A 7292-nucleotide genomic window follows, 5' to 3' on the forward strand; every position below is an offset into this window, starting at 1 on the left:
TCCCCATTTAAAATATGAGGACATTTAGAATTTACTGTGGTGTTTTTCAAAGAGTAGCCCTGGACTGGTAGTGTTAACATCATCTGGGAATTGTTTGGCAAGTTCATGGGCCCAACCAGACCTGTCAAATCAGACTCCGGGGAGGGATCCAGCACTCTATGTTTCAATAAGTGTGCTAAAGTTTGAGAACCACTGCTTTAGAGAGTTCAAGTGACTTGGCCTGCCCAGAATCACGCACAGATGAGGAAGGCAGAGCTGGGAATTCAATCTATGTATGCAATGCCAGTCTCTCACCTTCTAGTGTGCCCTATTTTCTCATGTTAGGGAGTCACTCTCCCACTTCTTCAGAAGGCCATCCCCACACTAGAGTTGAAATTCAATAATGGAAAAGATGAATCCGGTTCCTAGAAGAGCCTCACAGTCTCAGAATTTTAAAGACTCTTAAGAATCATACATAAAGTCCAAATTATACATAAAGTTCAAAGAAACAAATATATAACTTTCCTGATTAAAATACAACACTGTTCTGCAGGTTCGAGGTACTGAAGCTTGAGGTGTGCAGTTCTGGCAGCTGGAAGAATATGCAAGGAGCCGTGGGCAGATGCGACATAGTTTTTTCAGGCACAGCTCCAGCTCCCCCCAGCCTGCCCAGGTGGGGATGTTCTTATAACAAGATACATAATAGTGGCTTAAGGCCAGGTACTATAATCAATCATAATCTACTGGTTGTATAGGACACTGTATCTAAGGTCACCTGGGACTCTGTACCTAAGGCCACCTGGGACACTGGAGCTAAGGCTGCCCGGAAACCACAGGGCTTGCTGAGAGGGAGCCTGACTACATCCGTTTGTCAGTTCCCTCACCCAACAAACACATATAATAATTTTTACTCAAAAAAAAAAAAAAATAGAGATCAGGAAGGATTTTCTAAGTAGAGCTTTACTATTCATTTTATTCAATGCTTTATTTAAAATTTCTCTTTGTGGTTCTCAAAAATAACTTTTCATCTGATCTGATCCTGACAGTGACCAGTTGTTTAAGAGGTTCAGTAGTAGCTCATAGAGTTTATGATTTGGATACATGTAATTTGTGTTCCAATTAGCCATTTTTTCTTCCTTGACTTGGGCAGACCTCTTCAAACCTCTAAGAAGAGAATGAAAATTAAAGACAACTCTGAACTGGCTTTATTGGAAGTGGCATAGTACATTAATTGGAGACCCAGGATTTGGCATTCGAATCACTTCGATTTGACTTCTACAATTTACTATGTCAAACAATTCATGTAGGTTCCTTCTGCCTCAGTTCACCATCGAAAATGGAAATAACAACTGTACCTACCTCATAGAGTGGCTGGGAGGATTTTATAAGATAACACAATGAAGCATTTGGCACAACTCTGGCACATAATAAGAGCTTAATAAATGTTAGTTTATCATTATTGATACTATTACTATTAATACTAATACTATTACTATTATAATTATTAGCCATAGGAGAATACTACAACTGAGGCTTAAATCTGTCATTTGCACATATATTTATTTATTCAGGATGTTGCTTCCCTTTATGCCATCCTTCACAATATTTTTTAGAGCTGTTTTAATTTTCAGTAGCTGTTTTTTCAGCATGTGTTCCACTCCCCCAGTATACAAACCCATAAACTCATACACCCATTCATTCCCATGACTCAGGTTGTTTCATTTATGGTCCAGAGTAGAGACCTCTTTATGAAAGCTGATTATAGGAGTGACAAGTACTATGGACCCTTTCACTGAAAGGGTCATTGCCACCAGTCTCTGGATCCTGACATTTTTAGTGACTCATTCTATTCTATTGAGATCAGTTTTTCCCTCTTCACACTCCCTCTTTTAAACAAAAATGCTGCTGTAAATGGGTAACTTACTAAACCATCAGATTGAATAAATTACCAGATTGAACGAGAGAAGTGAGGATCTTGACTGTATTGAATGCTGCTGGGAAAAGGAGTGAAAGAATTAAAAGTTCTCCAATGAGTGACTTGAGATGCCAAAAGCAAACCTGTGCATTAGATATTAGTCTGTAAAAGGTGACAAAGGACTTCGCTTTTGAAATCAATAGAAATTTCTATATACACAGTTTCATCCAAGGAATGTTAGTTCCCTGACCTACCCGGGATCAGGATAAAAATATTGAACACTAATATCTTCACAATAACTAGCTTGGGCAAACCTGATAATAAACAAATAAACAAATCAATCAATAAATAAATGAAAAAAGATGAATATGGATGAATGGATGGATGGTAGGCAGATCATTTCACATACATGTATCTTCATGAAATCTTTAAGCAGAAACAAACACACAAAGACTAGGAAAATTAAAATTAAGGAACTCAGTGCCAATCTTTCCACCTATATATATTAACCCAACAACTTTGGTCTAACTGGCACCATAGAGGTACACAATTTAGGTAAAAAAAAAGTCAGCACTAACAATGAGACAAACAATTGTAATGGTCAATCTCATTAGAGTCTCTTTCGACAGTAAGGAGACTGGGTCATCATTAAATTAGCTGACTTGAGATCGCAAGCTGCAAAATTAGCATCTCCACCCTCCCAAACCCATCACTATGTAGCATGGCCAATTACACTCAACAAGCATCAGCATGTGTGGGCTTTAACTGCTACAGTCAGTTGCTATGGATGAGTTGGGCACGTTTCCAATGTCTTCCTTAGAATGAAAATAAACATATATTCAAATGAAGGTAAACAATGACCTAATGGGAAACGTTCAGTCAAGCGTCTGACAACCAGTTCAGACTGGCACCTTTATTCCTTTTAGTTTCATCTGTCCCTCCCAGCCAGTAGAATGATGAGACACCAGCACAGAGCTGAGGAAGGGAGGGGAGTGGTGGTCCTAGCAGAAGTCCAGGTGTTTTGCCCAAACCCTGATTATGACAACGTATCCAGCAATGGCAGGCATTCTATCTGGAAAAACCTGATAGCTCTATCAGACCCTGCTCATTCAAGCGACTCCAGAGGCCCCCTTTTCATCCTCAGCTTGAGGCAGATCTCAGTGGGCTGAAGGAGTATGAGAAATGGAGATAAGTGCTAGCTACAATTACAGAGATATGTTTGTGCTGCTGTAATTAGGGTTGTGTTGAAGCTTCTATTAACCTTTGCATTGCCAGCATTTTCCCACTTGGTATTCCAAGTGAGCAACAGCATTTAAATTAGGAAGAAACATAAGCTGCTGAGTTACAGGCCCATGAAAAGGGTGGAAATAGACAGCAGTAGACAGGGACAGCCTCTATTGAACTGCTAAACAAGAAAAGCAGGGGACGGGAATAGTGGCTCTCACACTGCTGTTCTTGTATTCTTTGACGTGGAAGTAATTTCGGGTGATGAGGTGGACTTACGCAGTGTCAATTGAGAGAATCTGGGCACTAAAAAGGTCTCGAGAATTTATCAAGGACTTTGCTTTGCCTGAGTTAGGTTCCCTGACCAAGTACTTTTCTTTAAACAGTGCAGGATAATAATTTTCGGACCATTTAGAAACAAAATATACAGACATTTTTATTACCAGTTTAATAACTCTTTGTATTTTATACCTATTTTCTCATTTGACCCTCATAATAATCTTGTAAGACGTATAGAATATGTGTTGTTAGTGAATTTCCTTTGACAGAGATTGAAAATAAGCAGAACAGATAAGTAACTTTTTCAAAATCACACAGCGAGTTAATTTCAATTCTTCATCGCGCCTATGCTATTCGGCCTTAAACTCTGTTAAAAACTGAAAACAAAACAATAATCTTTGAAAAACCAGATTCCATATTTCCTGCCATATTGTATTTGCTTCTAATACCCATGCATAAAACTAAAATGAGTGATACTGTCACTATCTTTTCACCAAAACTGTCTGATTCTCTTTCCTCAAATCTTAGTCTTAGAAATTTTGAAATGGCGCTAATTTGAGTTCAGTTCTTTTTGTTTTCATTAGTAGGTTAAAATTAATTATGTTAAATTTTATTCATTTAAATCTTGTTTAGAATGATGTTTACCCATCAAATGTAAGGCCAATTTCAAATCCATCTGGCCCAGTGATCTGACTGACATTTGCTGCTGTGTGTTGAACAAGCGTGGATTGGGGAGAGTCTGAGTTGATAATCAAGAAAACCAAGGCTAATTTTCAAAAGGCTTGGGCTAAATTAGTGATTCCCAAACTTGCTGATGATAAAAACAACCTGGAGACATTTTAAAATGTCTAGATTCCACTGGAATTTCCAGTTGTAAGAAGTGCCCCAGATGATTACTTCACTTAGCTAAATTTTTAGAAACAATCGTGCTAAATGTTCCTTTTAAGTGAAAACCAAATATAAAAAGCAGATATCTTGGTTTCATTTTTTAAAAATCTTAAAGGTTCATCTTAATTCAAGAAATTGAAATTTATGTCAATGGATCTTTGGAAAATAAAAATATTATGAAGTATGGCTACGGTTCACTACATAATATATTTCGTAAAATTTTGGTTATAATTTTGTCTTTAGGCCTCAGTCCTTTTCAAAATCTCTGTGTCACAAGCAGCTAAGCCAGGTAAAGCACTGTGTTTGGCATAGAGTGTATAATAAATATTTCATTAAAGAATAAATTGAGAAAATAGCAACTCAAGTTCCCACCTCTCTATAAAGTCCTCACCCATCTTTCCAATAATTTTGTAATATTTTTCCTTTTCTCATACATCTGTTATAGACATAGCTTATTCCATCCCACCATGCATTTGATCCAATTATATTCTATTATTCCTGTAAGGCAGTACAATGTAGTAAAAAGAAAAATGGCTTTAGATTCAGACACACATGAACAAATTTCTTAGCTGCAAACTTCTAAGCTGCAAAATAAGAAAATGCTAAGTATCTCAACAGGTTATTGAAAGCATTAAATGAGTAATGTCTGCAAAGTACTAGACTATAAACTATTTGAAGGTATGAATTTTTGTCTTCTCAGCATTTAATACAATGCCAAGGTTACTGTAAGAGCTTAGTTTGTAGTATTTTCCTTCCATCATTCCTTAAATGATCTACAAAGCCCTCAAAATCGAGGATCAAGCCTTACACTTGTTTCTATTCCCTTGCTCTGTCCTTCATCGGTTATGCTGAGCATACACTCAAATAATTGTTGATTTAGAGCACAAAGAAATGACACAGGAAAATAAGAAAAGAAGAAGAAAGATGGAACACTGAAGAAAATAGAAAAAAGGTACAAAAGAACTTCATATTCTAGAAAGGGTGGTCTCATTCTCAGTAATTCTCTTAGGTGCCAGGGAACTAGCCCTCAGTGTAGATCAGAATTGACAAACTAAAATTGCCAAGCAGGAGCTGTTTCTCACAGCCATAATTGTTTGCAGTTTTATTCTGTTCCAACAACTTAGGTTTACGACTTAGATTCAAAGCCAAGAGTAAATGTTTGATTTTACCTGAACTGTACATTATTCTCTCTGAAATATAGTTTTTATTTACAGAGCCATTTCTCCTTATTTGGAAAGCTCAAATTTTCTTTCAAATATAATCCATGGTGTTTTTTTTTTAAATTTTAAAGTCAAATGGAAAAGTAAGAGTTATGTACTATACATGGACCAGAAGTCTCCATATATCTAGCTAGCCCCTCCCCAAAAATACAAAAATTGAAATAAGTGGGAAAAAATTTCTTAAGTGGCATTCATTAATTAGCCTCATTATTTTAGAACTAAAAAGCCATTAGCCTTTTATAGATGAGAACCCAAAAATGACACCCAAATAGGTTAATTGACTCACCTTAGAACAAATGAGCCTAAATTCCAAGCAAGATGATTAATTTATATTTCTAGAAATTTTATAGGATTCTTATATTTTAGATCCATAAGTGATCTTAGAAATTCCCAAGTCTAACATATCACTCCCAAATAGAAATACCCAATGCAGCATTGCTGATTGTGCTGCCTGAACAGCACCTGTTAGAGCTAATCACTCCCTCACAGCCATCTTATTTAATTTTTCAAATTTCATTTTTATATCAAACCATAATATCCCTTTTTCTACTTTGTGTTCCTAGTTCTGATCTTTGAAAATGGATTAATTCTGCTCCCCTTTCTCTTTACATTTTCACTATTATTTCAAGATTTATTATATTCCAGATTTCTAAATATTTTATGACCTTGGTCTCCTCCAAATATTCTTTAGTCAGTATTGATGTTGTTGAGAATGATGATGTTAATAAAGGCGAAAATAATTATGAGAACAACCTACATTTATCGAGTGATTTCTATGTGTCATACATTATGAAAAATCATTAGCATTTATCATCTCTGTTTTGTTCAGTGCTATATCCACAGCACCTAGAACAGTGCCTGATATATGTTAGGAATTCCATAAATATTGGTAAGACATCCTCATCAAAATTCTTTAAAGTAGGCACAATTAGTGTATGTATATATATTTGTATAAGTTAGATATTGAAGTTAGGCATTTTGACTATAGAACTTTACACATGTACTTAACCATTGTGTTTTATACTCACAAATGTTTTTCTCTCACAGTAACACAGTTGTAACCATTGATCCCACTTATTAGCTGGTATATGTAAAGGTTTGGCATCCAGAATTAGACTACAGCATTCTAGAGTTCTGTCCATGAGGATTGAGTCCCATAGGATACAAATAAACTATTGGTTCTCCCTTCTTTTAAAAAATATATCTCTTGCCCCCCAACCACTGCAAGCTACCACTTCATTTCTTTTATTCCCTTTTCAGAAAAATTTCTTTGCAGTATTATTTAACTCACTATCTCCAATGCCTCTCCTCCTGTTATCTCTCAAAACCACTTAATTTACTTTTTCCCAGATCCTCCATGAAAATTGCTCTCACCATCTTCAATGACTTCTACTGTTCTAAATCTAATAATATATAGTCCTGATCTTACATACTTACTTACAATGAACACAGTTAAGCCTCACTTCTCTTCTAACCACTTTCTTCACTTGCCTTTTAGAATGCCAACTCTTTGAGATTCCACCTAACTCACTAAGCACTCCCTCAGTCTCTAATCCTCTTCTTTATCATGAGCTATTGGTATTGAAGCTATTGGTATTGTCACAGGGCTCAGTCCTTGGTACTCTTTATCTATCCTTTCTGCACTGCTGATCTAACCCCTTTTCATGGTTTTATGCACAATCTCTATACAAAGACTCTGAAATGTACAATTCTTGCCCACAACCCTCTCTTCAACACCATATCTAAAAGTCCAACAGAAAACCTAAACACAACTCCTGATCTCCGTT

Source organism: Pteropus alecto, unplaced genomic scaffold (assembly GCF_000325575.1).
Source record: "Pteropus alecto unplaced genomic scaffold, ASM32557v1 scaffold3, whole genome shotgun sequence".
NCBI lineage: Eukaryota > Metazoa > Chordata > Mammalia > Chiroptera > Pteropodidae > Pteropus > Pteropus alecto.